General features: G+C 43.1%; 1 long non-coding RNA gene across 1 annotated transcript in view; it reads right to left on the bottom strand.

The window, feature by feature from the left end:
• Positions 1–14,433, bottom strand: part of LOC134739185 (uncharacterized) — an 86,283-nt gene that overhangs the window by 62,708 nt on the left and 9,142 nt on the right. Inside the window, exon 2 of the long non-coding RNA XR_010125760.1 lies at positions 1,556–1,739. This is a non-coding gene — a long non-coding RNA (uncharacterized LOC134739185). The remainder of the gene's footprint in view (positions 1–1,555; positions 1,740–14,433) is intronic.

Below are 14,433 nucleotides of genomic sequence, written 5' to 3'. Positions count from 1 at the left end.
ATTCATATACATGCAGAAACTTTCCAGCCGGTCACCTAAGCAGATTATTCATAAACTAGACATTTAGAGAAATACAGAAAACGAAAAATCCAGACATTTCTGAGAAGCTGCTGTAACCATGGAGACCATTCTCGTAGCTGTAGTGTGAAGGACAAAAAGAACTTGTGTTCCCAAATCTGGCTTCGTCATGTCTCTCGCTGCTAGATCCACAAAAACGAGGCCCAGCATGCTTCTCCTTAGGAAGGAGACCCGGCAGCATATTAAGAGGAAGTCAGAAGAAACAGCCTTCCACACAAAAGAAGGAGTAACTCTTGAGTTATTAGAACAGTCTGAAAATGCCATCCGCAAAGCTGGAGTGGATGACCTCCAACGTCCCTTCCAGTCCGGAGAGTTTGTGATGCCGTGTCTCTGTGAACAGATGCTGGCAGGCAGTGGGCCTGGGGTTGTCAGTTACAGAACATCTGAAGGGCCCTGCTGTGGAACATCTGAAGGGCCCTGCTGTGTTAAGAGCCTGCCCCTGGAGCTCCTGGCAGACTGCACTGCTGGCTCCTCTCTTGCCTGAGGGCAAGGGGCTGGAGAAAGCCCAGCAGAGGGACCAAAGGGGAAGAACAGCCTCTGACAGGATGCTGGTTCTGTCTGATTTTGCAAGCAGAACTAAAGGAAACTGAAAGTTAACTGGGATGTCCTCTTTGGGGTGTCCCACAGGCATCTCTGAGTCAAAAGATGCTAAACTGGAGTTACTTCTCTCCCTCAAATTACTCCCAACTCCTCCTGGGTCCCCAGTTCAGTAAATGCATCCCTATCCAACCAGATAACTAAGTTAGACTCATGGCAGTCACTGGTGATGAAACCCAGTCCCTTCTGGATGTGTCTCACCTCCCACCTGCTCTCCCAACTCCACCTTCTCTCCTTTCCCACGACCCGCTACAAACCAGGTCCTCATGATCTCAACTATACTGTTTGTGTCTTATACTTTCCATGGGGAGATGAAGCCTCCCGGCCCTATTACTGTCCACACTGGCCTCCCATTCATATATTCTTATTGCACCAGGATGATACGGTTGTTAAGACAAGGTTTCCAAGAAATCCTTTCAGAAGAATCTCACCACCTCTGGAAAGACATAATTGGTATTAGGCACTAGCAGGAAAGGCAGGTCTTCAAACAAAAACTGGTTTTTATAGGGAATCGGGAAGAAGCCCTGTCTCCTTTTTCTCTAAAGAGACAAGGTGCCAAGGCCACCCAGTCAGCCTCATGTCACTCATACCTGAAAAATGCACAAAGGCCCCAGAGGCATAATAACTATGCACCGCCACAGGGAAACGAGGGGCATTTTACACCCTGAAAACAGCCTTTTTGCACACCTTTGATTTTACAGGCTGAAAGAAATGTGTTGTGTTTCATCAAAATAATAAGCACCTTCGATGATGCATGTCACTCGCTGGACCCCACACTGGCTGCCTCGGCCTACTCCACTACTGGGTGAGGGTATGCAGGGTGGCTCTTCGTACCACAGCCAGGCGGGGGACTCAACAGGGTGCAGGGGTGGAGCCCTACCTGCAGGTAAACAAGCTCCATCTTGAAGCCAGACTCTCCACATCCATGGCTTCCAGCTTATTTCCCTCCTGTCCTCGTGCACCAACAGCAGCACAGATCATATGTTCAGGTGGACCAGTTGTATTCCCAGGAGAACAGATGCTGAGACACAGTAGGAATGTAAACAGTGTGCTGGAGGCAATACCTGTGGAAGGTAAAAGGGAGAGGGGGAAGCAGGATGAGGCAGAGAGAAGCTCAGACAATGGTACAAGTCTGACCAAGTCCCAGCCAACCCAACAGGAAGTTCCAAAACAAAGATTTGTATTAGAAGAATCTGGAGCTATACAGAAATGGCCAGGCCCTAGAGAAACCATCATGCTCAGCCACTTGCTGGGGCGGCCTGGCAAGAGCTTGGCCTCAGTTCAAAAGCTCAGGCAGACCCTGAAGGTGCTAACACCTGGAGTCTGTCTGTGACCTGCACTCCTTGCAGAGAATCAGCAACTTCTTCCAGAAGGGAGACCTGTGCAGCACACACAAGTTAACTTGCCTATGCTATGGAGGGTTCAGGAAAGACTGGGTGAGGGTTCTGTGTGTGGAGTCAGCATACCCAAAGCCATCTGGGATCCAGCAATCACTGAAAAGTCTTCACAAGATGGTTTGTGGAAGGGACAGGGGCCTCTACATAGGAGAAATATGTACTCCAAGGGTTCACTTTCAAGGTGTTGTGGACTAATTTGATGAAAGGCAGCTTCTTTCTTATTTATCCTTCTCTCCCTCTTGCCCCTACCATCCAGAGAAGCCTCAACACAACAGCCAAGAGGATCGCTCCATGCTCCACTCTTACTTAAAACCGACCAATTGTTCCCCATTGCTCAGGGATGAGACTAGACCCCTACTCTGGCCTCACACTGCTTTCTCCACTTTGTCTCCCATCACTCTCCCTGAGAGCCCCTTAGAATCATCAACCATGTGACACCAGGCAGTCCATGTACCTCCCACCAGCATGCTTTATACGTGCTGTCCCTTCTAGCCAGGACGCCTTTTCCTGCCGGAGGAAGCCCTGCCTGGCCTTCGTGGATCAGGCCAGCCCACCACTCTGTCAGACCTTCCTAGTCCTCCCACTGCCCAAGCCATGGGGAATTATCTACCCATCTTCCATGTTCATGTCACACTTTGTTGCTCATCTGTTAACCCAGAACCTTCTACAAGATTCTGGGATTGAGGAAGTACTTGGAGGTTCTGCCCCTAGGATGTGAATTCCTTGAATATATATGCTTTGGTTCTGCTCCTTGGCACACAGTAGGTGTTTGGTAAACGCTTGGCAAGTGTTTCACTGGGAAAACTAAGAAAGACTAGGAAGACAGGGCCAGGAAAGTACTATTGCCTAGTAGTCCATAACCATCCACTGAGCATTTGTCAAAGCATGTTCCCATTTCTCCAGGGCTGGCCCTTGGGCTTTTTGCCCAACTCTGTATGCCACATCCTGGACATTGAGGAGGGGAACCCAAGATTCTCTCAGAGGAGGGCCACATCCTGGGGAGAGCTGGGAATGTGGGGTGAAGTAACCACCCTGGAGGAGGCTGAGGATGCAGCTAACAGTGGTCTTCAAAGTAAGAGGCCCTTTACCAAGTCCAGTATCTAAAAGAGGACACATACTGACTACTTGGAAGATACAACAAGTCCTGAAAGTAGGACTTGGTCTTGACTACAGAAGGATGGCCACCCTGTCTGTAAAGGTGGGTAGCAGAGGGTTGTCAGGGATTCTTTGGCTGTGAACAGTTTAAATGGAATTTTCTTTCCTTTATCTAGATTTGTTCCTACTCCAAATTTTCCCCATGGCCCTGTTTGAAGATTATATAACCTAAGCTTGATGCTTCTGCTTAACCCAGAGTGACATAAAAATTTAGCTGAGGGCACCTGCTGATCCCATTCCCACCCACCCAAACAGAGACCAACAAACAAACCTTTCCACGGGAAAGCTTCTAAAGCCCCAGAAGAACCTGTTTTCTCAGGAAAGAGCTGCAAAATGGCAAATATAGCTATTTAGGATCTAAAGGCATAAACATTTTCTACAGCAAAGCCTGAGTATGTGGGGCTGTCTTGAAGACTGTTGATATATTGGAAAGTAATGCTCCAGGGAACACTCAAACTCGTGGTTTCTTTGAGCACAGTTGTCCTCAAGGCTGATCCTCTGAAGAGGAGCCCCTGCAGGATGAAGTATAAAAAAGACAAAGCACCACGAAGTGGTATCCAGTGGTATCCAGTGTATCCAGTGGCAAAACCTAGACAGGGCCCACCAAGAGAGTCCCTCTCTCCAATTAAACCAGCACTCTAGATGTTTAGTCATCATTGCCTGGGGTACTGGGTTTAGACAGATTCTGAGGCCACATCTGGGTTCAGTAGGAAAGAGTGTCATGACTAGCTAGTGATCCGTAGACAATGGATTGAAGGGTGAGGTGTGCCATGTATTTGCCAATCCCAGCTTAAAGGTAGCCAAATCAGGGCTCAGACCAAAATAATGAAGGAGACTGTCTAGTCCGTTCTCACACTGCTAATAAAGACATACCCGAGACTGGGTAATTTATAAAGGAAAAAGGTTTAATTGACTCACAGTTCAGCATGGCTGGGGAGGCCTCAGGAAACTTACAATCATGTCAGAAGGGGAAGCAAACACATACTTCTTCTCATGGCGGCAGCAAGGAAAAGTGCTGAGCAAAAGGGGGAAACACCCCTTATAAAATCATCAGATCTTGTGAGAACTCACTCACTATCACGAGAACAGCATGAAGGTAACCACCCCCATGATTAAATTACCTCCCACTTGGTCCCTCCCGTGACACGTGGAGATCATGGAAACTACAATTCAAGATGACATTTGGTTGGGGACGCAGCCAAACCATATCAGAGGCTATTCAGACCAGTGGGGAGCACTGGCTTCCCATAAGCCCATGGACTGACAACCAGGCTTTCAAACCAAAGGTCCCAGGATATGCTGGGGGCCTCCTGACCTCCCCTGAGCTCCAGGAGGATTCCACCCAACATGCATGCCACCCAGCTCAGAGGACACAAATGTGCACAGGCATATCAACTCCAGGGAGAAGGAGCCCAGGCTGAGTGTGTTTGCTCTTTTATCTCCATGATTAAACAGTGCCTTGCATTTAGAATAAGTGATTGGTAAATTTTTGAAGTGAACATTGCCTTGTCATTTCAAAAACAAAATGATAGATCTCTGGGTTGTTTACATGGCTGTTGACCAAAACAGCTGTTGAGTTACAGCATCCTAAATAGTCATTTCCTTCTTTTGCTCAACTAGGAAAGCATATGCACAGCAGTGTACTCCTTTGCCCCTGTGGGAAATGTATATTTACAAGAAGAGAAAAATTGCCACCTGGCTGGGAGTGCTCATGGTGTTTGCCTCTGGGAAACAATCAGTGCATGGGCAACCAATCGATGGGAGGAGTGCCATTCTTCTCGGGGGAATCCGCCCGCCCTGAGCATGTGCCGAGATTGCTTTGTTTCTATCAGGGGGAATGGCTGACTGCCTCTGTGACACAAGGAATCAGCCATCATTTCGCCCTGGCTGTGCAGGGACCAAGGCAGTGACGTCCCCCTTTATGGTGGCAGGGGCAGCTATGGAGAGGCTGGTGGCATAGGGGCAGCCACAACCGTGAGTACACAAGAACAGCTGGGCTGCATGACTGATGAAGTGCAGATATTAGGAGTGGGGAGCCCCGGCAGCTCCCATCTGGGTAAAGGATGGTGGTGAGGAAAAATGAGGAAGCGTTTATTTAAAACAAAATTACGGTGGGATTACAGATTTCCTAGTGAACACTTTGCTCATATTTATATTTGTATTTGAATGTATGTGAACACCAAGGAGATCTGGAAATTAACATCCACCATTTTATTCTATTTAAAAAGTTAAATGAAGCCAAGATACTGGCAGCATTTTAAGGCTGTCCCCTCCTCCTATGCCCTTTGGGATAGCCCCACCCTAGGGACTGGGCAAGCGTGGGCACCATGAACCTTTTGGCATTCATTTCATGAGTATCAGATCCCCTTCTCCATCTCCCAGGAGCAACACGGTGGAGAGAACACGTTAACCTGATTGTGGGAGGGCATCCACTCTGGCAGTAAAAGCTTCACTTGACATTTTTAAAGCTCAACAAGAGTGTTAAAGTCTATCTTTAAAAGAAGTGAATGGGCTTCTTTCTGGAAAGATGGCTTCTTAGCCACTGGTCCCCTGTTAGACTGAAATATGTCTTGTGTGGTCAGGAGCCATTAATGTATGATTGAGGCCTCGAGTTTTCCTCTATACACATTGATTTCACTTGGAGAAGCCCTGTGGACCCCTCCTCCTCCTCAGTGTTGGCGGTCATGAGGCTGGGGAGGCCTGTGGCTCAGCCCCTGTTTGACAGCAGGTAGGAGAGTGTGCCAGCTAAGAGCACACACCTGGAGCTGACCTCCTGATTCCTAACCCCAGTTCTGCCAGCTCCCAACTGATTTGTGCAAGTTACTGAACCTCCCTGTTTTTGTTTCCTCATCAGTAAAATAGGGATACTCATAGCACCTACTGTGTACATTTCTTATGGGGATTAAATGAGCTAACATATGGTACAATGACTAGAAAAGTCCCTGGCACACAGTAAGTACTCAGTAACTATTGGCTACCATCATGATACGTCAGTCATCGTCAGCATAATGAGGATGACACTGATGTATTGTTCCCTAAGGAATCCAAAAGTCTCAAGCCCCTCATAAAATTGTGGCAATCACTGATTTCAATGCAGAAATCCCATATCCAAGATGCAATCACCCAGTCTTTCCTAGAATCCTTCCAGGGACCAGGAGCTCTCCACTCCATGAGGCAGCTCTCCATTACTGGACACCTATGTTAAGGCCTTACCTATACAAAACTGCCTTACATTAGGGCAGCTGAGCCAATCCATCCACTAGGCTCGGTGAGTTGTCTATTATATGATGGGACAACCACGTAGTGGGAGCCCCGAGTCACCAGTACAAAGCCTGGCTCTAGTCTGAGGGTTCCAGGGACTAGGTAGGAGCAACTGCAATATACTCAGACGTAGAAGGGAGCCCAAAGAGCAGACGAAAAGAAAAAGAAAACCTCCCACTCGAGATAGCTGTAAATCAACATATGAAACCACATGAAGAAAATTAATAGTTAAAAAAATTAATGAATGGTTTTCAAAAATACAATCTGCATACCGAATGATGAGACCACCTCAAACTCTGATGTTACTTAACTCCCCAAACCTGGCTGTCTGACTTTTGTCCTCAAAGCAAAAACTGGAGGGTATCACTGAGAAAATGGATCAACCCAAGAAAAAAGGCCTACAGCTACCATCTGTAACCACCACCCCAGTGAAAAGACCAGCACCCAATTTGCCCATCTTTGGGAAGCCAGTCAGTCAATTCCTCCATACACACACACACACACACACACCACAGTTTGCAGATGGCATTTATGGTTGTTTCAAAAAATGTCCATGAATTCTTTGGTGCTCCTACATTCAAAAGGAAGAGCCTAATTCCCATCCTCTTATGTGGAGGCCATACTTAGTGACTCTCTTCTGACAAAATAGAATGTGGCCGAAATGATGGTGTATGACACTCAAGACTAGGATATAGAAGGCATTATAGCCTCCTCCTTATTCTCTCCAGATCACTTGCTCTCAGCAAAGCCAGCTGCTAGTTGTAAAGATGCTCGAGCAGCCTCTGGAGAGGCCCACATTTTGAGGAACTGAGTCCTCCTGCCAACAGCCATGTGAGTGAGCTACCTTGGAAGCAGCTCCTGTGAGGATTTTGCAGCCCTGGCCAGCTTCTTGACTGGAAACTCATGAAAGACCCAGAGCCAGAACCACCCACTTTAGCCATTCCTAAATTCCTGACCCCGAAAAATTGTAAGGTCATAGAAAACTTATTACTCGAAGCTGCTAAATCTGGGGGTAATTTGTTATACAGCCATACATAGCTAATAGAGCATTTTAGTATCTCAGTCTGGTTTTATTTTTTTGAGACAGGGTCTGGCTCTGGCTCTGTTGCCCAGGCTAGAGTGTAGTGGACAATCTCAGCTCACTGCAACCTCTACCTCCCAGGCTTAAGCCACCTTCCCACCTCAGCCTCACAAGTAGCTGGAACTATAGGCATGTACCACCACACTCGACTAATGTTTTTTTGGTTTTTTTGTTTGTTTTGTAGAGATGGTGTCTCACTTTGTTGCCCAGGCTGGTCTTGAACTCCTGAGCACTCCACCCACCTCGGCCTCCCAAAGTGCTGGGATTACAGGCATGAGCCATTGTGCCTGTCCTGTATCTCAATATTAAAAAGGACTTTGAGAGGACTTCCAAAGATCCCCAGACCTGAGGAAAATGTCTCACCTACAGGAGCTCCACAAAGAGAATGATAATACCAGCAAACACTGTCACCATGCCTAGCTTGTACCAGAATCTGCTGAGGATTAAATTATTAAAGACATAATTCAATGAATTTCCCAGGATTGTGGGACACTCACAGAGCAGTGAATGAAAACAGACCCACTCTAAGGCTTGTGATTATGAATTTCAGATCACTAGAGACAAACAGGTCCTCCAGAGAAGAAATAAAGCAAGTCACTTGCAACAGATCAGGAATCAGAATGACTTCACACTAGCAATGCTGGTAGTAAGGAAACAGTGGTGCCATACCTTCAACATTCTACAGAATAATTTCCAACCTAGAGTTCTATCCTCAGTTAAAATCTCAATCAAGGATGAGAGTAGAATAAGAACATTTAGAAACATTCAAGGTCTCAAAGAAAATCTGCCTCTCATGAGCCATTTCTCTGGTGGAGTGCTCCACCCAGTGAGGGATAGAGACCAAGAAAGAGGTCTGCTTGGAACCAGGAAGCTCCTTCACAAAGAAGAGACAAAGGGAATTCCTAAGAGGATAGTAATGGGATGTGTCTGGAGAACAGCTGTGCAGTGAGCAGGATGAACACAGTCCAGACAGGAGCAGGGCAGACCAGTCCAGGAGGCATGTCATAGGGAAAAATAAAACGGGACTGATAAAGTGGTTACCTGATGTAGTTGACATTATTGAGGGAATTGTATAGTGCCATTAAGGACTTTAGAGGCCCATTTGGTGAAAGGTTTGCAGAAAACTGAGCAAATGCTAGCTCCATGAGGAAAAGTTGTACAAAGAAAGTAAATGTAATTGTAGTGTACTGTATGTTGACATTTACATGGCCATAATAATGTAAATGCCAAGTATTGATGTGTTAGGCACTGTGTTTGGACATCTGAGAGCCGTTCCAGCCCCATTCTCCCTTTCCTATCTTCCACTCTAGAGTGAGCAAATTCCCGCTTTCTCTTAGTAATGCTTGGTAGATTTTTGTGGAGTCTTGAACATCTTTTATTAGATATGTGTCTGGGTCTTTGCAGGTATATTTTTGATAATGTGGTAAATGGTATAAATTTTTAAGTTCATTTTCTAATTGCTTATTTCTAATGAGTAGAAATAGAACTATTGCCATGCATTGACCTAGTATCCAATTATCTTACTTACTAATTAATTCTAATCATTTATAGGGAGGTCCGTTTGGATTTTCTACACACAGAATCATGTTGCCTGTGAATAATTATTTTTTTCAACTTTTGTTTTAGGTTAAGGGGTATACATACAGGTTTGTTATGTAGGTAAATTGAGTGTCATGGTGGTTTGGTGTACAGATTATTTTGTCACCCAGGTGATAAGCATAGTACCCAACAGGTATTTCGATCCTCACCCTCCTCCCACCCTCCATCCTCAAGTAGGCCCCAGTGTCTCTTGTTCCCTTCTTTGTGCTCAATCTTTAGCTCCCACATATAAGTGATAACATGTGATATTTGGTTTTCTGTTCCTATGTTAGTTCACTTAGGATAATAGCCTCCAGCTCCATCCATGTTTCTGAAAAGACATGATTTGATGCTTTTTTATGGCTTCATAATATTCCATGGTGTATATGTACCACATTTTCTTTATTCAGTCTACCATTGATGAGGATTTAGGTTGATTCCATGCCTTTGCTATTGTGAATAGTGCTATAATGAACATACACATGCATGTGTCTTTATGGTAGAAAAGTTAATATCCCTTTGGGGATGTACCCAACAATGAGATTGCTGGGTCGAATGGTATTTCTGTTTTAAGTTCTTTGAGAAATCATCAAATTGCTTTCCATAATGGCTGAAATAATTTATATTCCCACCAGCAGTGTATAAGCATTCCCTTTCCTCCACACCCTTGTCAATATCTGTTATTTTTTTGACATTTTAGTAATAGCCATTCCGACTGGTATGAGGTGATGAATAAGTATTTTTTTCTTCTCTGTCATTCTACCTTTTATTTCTTTTCCTGATCTGATTGTGCTAGGTAGAAGTTATGATGGTAGCAGGTATTATTTTCTTGTTCCCAATCTCAGGGAGAAAGTGCTCAATATTTCACTATTCCAGATGATGTTAAACAAAACTTGCATGCTTGGAATAAACTCAGCTTGGTCATAATAGATTATTCTTTTTATATATCACTTCTTATATATCATTTGATATGGTCATAATTTGTTTAGGGCTTTAACATCTATATTCATAAGAGAGTCTGTACTTTTCTTTTTTTGAAATGTCCTTGTCAGATTTGGTTTCAAGGTTATGCTGGTCTTATAAAATAGAAGAGAATTGTTTCCCCTTTTGTCATTCTCTGAAAGAGTTTGTTGTGAAGGCTTATTCCTTCCTTAAATATTTGGAAACATTCACTGATGAAGCCATCTGAGCCTGATACTTTTGTTGTAGGAAGTTTTTCAATTAAGGATCAGTTTTAAAATTATATATGACTCTTGAGATTTTCTAATTCCTCTTGTGTCCATTTTGTATGATGAGTTTTTAAAAGAATGTATCCATTGTGTTTAAATGTTTACAGTTGTTGGCAAAGAGTTGTTGATGCCTTTTTGTTAGTGTCTGTAAGATCTGCACTTGTTTGCTTATTATTTTTATTCCTGATATTTGTATCTTTACATTTTTTTCTTGATAAGTCTAGTCAGAGGTTCAATCAATCTTATTAGCCTTTTTAAAGAACTAACTTTTGATTTTGTTGTTTTCTCTATTGTACATTCATTTTCTAATTCATTAATTGCTACTCTTTATGTCTTCCTTCCATTTTCTTGATGTTTAGTTTGCTCCTTCTTACCTTTTTAAAATAAGTATTTAGATCATTTACTTTCTCAATGCTTTTCTTTTTTAAAATATAAATTTAAGGCTACCAGTTTCCCTGTGAGCACAACTTCAATTGCACACCAAGAGTGTAGTCATTTCATGATCATTCAGTTCAAAATATTCTCTACTTTCAATTGTAATTTCTTTCTTTCACCCAAGTGTATTTACAAGTGTATTGACTAATTTCCAAACACTTAGGTATTTTTTAAAATATCATCTAAAATTTATTTCTAGTTTAATTCTACTCAGTCAAGGATTATATTATTTTAATCATTTGAATTTGTTGAGCATTTCTTTGTGTCTCAACATATGTTTAATATTAGTTTTATTTTCATTTATTTATTTATTTATTTTTGAGATAGAGTCTTGTTCTGTCACCCAGCCTGGAGTGCAGCCATGCTATCTCGGCTCACTGAAACCTCTATCCCCCTCAAGCGATTCTCCTGCCTCAGCCTCCTGAGTAGCTGGGATTACAGGTACACACCACCACACCCGGCTGATTTCTGTATTTTTAGTAGAGACAGGGTTTTGCCATGTTGGTCAAGCTGGTCTCGAACTCCTGGCCTCAAATGATCGCCCACATCAGCCTCCCAAAATGCTGGAATTACAGACGTCATCACCACACTCAGCCAATATTAGTTTTAATTGTATTTGAAGAGGGACATATTCTGACATTTTGGGGTGGAATCTTCTTCATATGTCCATTAATTCAAGTTTGTTAAACTTGTTTCTCAAATCTCTTACATCTTTACTTAGGTTTACTGAGAGAGATGTATTAAAAACATCCATTTCCTTTTTTTTTTTTATAGGGGGTCCATTCCAAGATGGCTGAACAGGAACAGCTCCGGTCTGTAGCTCCCAGCGTGATCGATGGAGAAGACAGGTGATTTCTGCATTTCCAACTGAGCTCTGAAGAGAGCAGTGGTTCTCCCAGCATGGTGTTTGAGCTCTGAGAACAGACAGACTGCCTCCTCAAGTGGGTTCCTGACCCCTGTGTAGCCTAACAGAGAGACATCTCCCAGTAGGGGCCAACAGACACCTCATACAGGCAGGTGCCCCTCTGGGATGAAACTTCCGGGGGAAGGATCAGGCAGCAACATTTGCTGTTCTGCAGCCTCTGCTGGTGATACCCAGGCAAACAGCATCTGGAGTGGACCTCCAGCAAACTCCAACAGACCTGCAGCTGAGAGACCTGACTGTTAGAAGGAAAACTAATAAACAGGAAGGAATAACATCAACATCAACAAAAAGGACATCCACACCAAAATCCCATCAGTAGGTCACCAACATCAAAGACCAAAGGTAGATAAAACCACAAAGATGGGGAGAAACCAGAGCAGAAAAGCTAAAAATTCTAAAAACTAGAGCACCTCTTCTCCTCCAAAGGATCACAGCTCCTCGCCAGCAACGGAACAAAACTGGACAGAGAATGACTTTGATGAGTTGACAGAAGTAGGCTTCAGAAAGTCAGTAATAACAGACTTCTCTGAGCTAAAGGAGCATGTTCTAACCCATTGCAAGGAAGCTAAAAACCTTGAAAAAACATTAGACGAATGGCTAACTAGAACAAACAGCATAGAGGAGACCTTAAATGACCTGATGGAGCTGAAAACCATGGCAGAAGAACTTCGTGATGCATGCACAACCTTCAATAGCCAATTCAATCAAGTGGAAGAAAGGATATCAGTGATTGAAGATCAAATTAATGAAATAAAGCAAGAAGATAAGATTAGAGAAAAAAGAGTAAAAAGAAACAAACAAAGCCTACAAGAAATATGGGACTATGTGAAAAGACCAAATCTATGTTTGATTGGTGTACCTGAAAGTGACGAGGAGAATGGAACCAAGTTGGAAAACACTCTTCAGGATATTATCCAGGAGAACTTCCCCAATCAAGCAAGGCAGGCCAACACTCAAATTCAGGAAATACAGAGAACATCACAAAGATACTCCTCGAGAAGAGCAACCCCAAGACCAATAATTGTCAGATTCACCAAGGTTGAAACAAAGGAAAAAATGTTAAAGGCAGCCAGAGAGAAAAGTTGGGTGACCACAAAGGGAAGCCCATCAGACTAACAGCAGATCTCTCAGCTAAAACCCTACAAGCCAGAACAGAGTGAGGGCCAATATTCAACATTCTTAAAGAAAACAATTTCCAACCCAGAATTTCATATCCAGCCAAACTAAGCTTCATAAGTGAAGGAGAAATAAAATCCTTTACAGACAAGCAAATGCTGAGAGATTTTGTCACCACCAGGCCTGCCCTAAAAGAGCTCCTGAAGGAAGCACTAAACATGGAAAGGAACAACTGCTACCAGCCACTGCAAAAACATGCCAAATTGTAAAGACCATCAATGCTATGAAGAAACTGCATCAATTAACGGGCAAAATTACCAGCTAACATTATAAGGACAGGATCAAATTCACACATAACAACATTAACCTTAAATGTAAATGGGCTAAATGTCCCAATTAAAAGTCACAGACTGGAAAATTAGATAAAGAGTCAAGACCCATCAGTGTGCTGTATTCAGGAGACCCATCTCACATGCACAGACACACATAGGCTCAAAATAAAGGGATGGAGGAAGATCTACTAAGCAAATAGAAAGCAAAAAAAAGCAGGGGTTGCAATCCTAGTGTCTGATAAGACAGACTTTAAGCCAACAAAGACCTAAAGAGACAAAGAAGGCCATTACGTAATGGTAAAGGGATCAATTCAACAAGAAGAACTAACTATCCTAAATATATATGCACCCAATACAGGAGCACGCAGATTCATAAAGCAAGTCCTTAGAGACCTACAAAGAGACTTAGACTCCCACACAATAATATGGGAGACTTTAACACCCTACTGTCAATATTAGACAGATCAACGAGACAGAAGGTTAACAAGGATATCCAGGACTTGAACTCAACTCTGCACCAAGCGGACCTAATAGACATCTACAGAACTCTCCACTCCAAATCAACAGAATATACATTCTTCTCAGCACCACACTGCACTTATTCTAAAATTGACCACATAATTGGAAGTAAAACACTCCTCAGCAAATGTAAGAGAACAGAAATCACAACAAACTATCTCTCAGACCACAATGCAATCAAATTAGAACTCAGGATTAAGGAACTCACTCAAAACTGCACAACTACATGGAAACTGAACAACTTGCTCCTGAATGACTACTGGGTAAATAACAAAATGAAGGCAGAAATAAAGATGTTCTTTGAATCCAGTGAGAACAAAGATAACATACCAGAATCTCTGGGACACATAGTGTGTAGAGGGAAATTTATAGCACTAAATGCCCACTAGAGAAAGCAGGAAAGACCTAAAATTGATACCCTAACATCGCAATTAAAAGAACTAGAGAAGCAAGAGCAAACAATTCAAAAGCTAGCAGAAGGCAAGAAATAACTAAGATCAGAGCAAAACTGAAGGAGATAGGGACACAAAAAAACCCTTCAAAAAATCAGTGAATCCAGGAGCTGGTTTTTTGAAAAGATCAACAAAATTGATAGACCACTAGCAAGACTAATAAAGAAGAAGAGAGGAATCAAATAGATTCAATAAAAAATGATAAAGGGGATATCACCACCAATCCCACAGAAATACAAACTACCATAAGAGAATACTATAAGCACCTCTACACACAC

This window comes from Pongo pygmaeus, chromosome 2 (assembly GCF_028885625.2).
Source record: "Pongo pygmaeus isolate AG05252 chromosome 2, NHGRI_mPonPyg2-v2.0_pri, whole genome shotgun sequence".
NCBI lineage: Eukaryota > Metazoa > Chordata > Mammalia > Primates > Hominidae > Pongo > Pongo pygmaeus.
The sequence above is the reverse complement of the archived record's forward strand: the minus strand, read 5'-3'. Positions and strand labels throughout refer to the sequence as shown.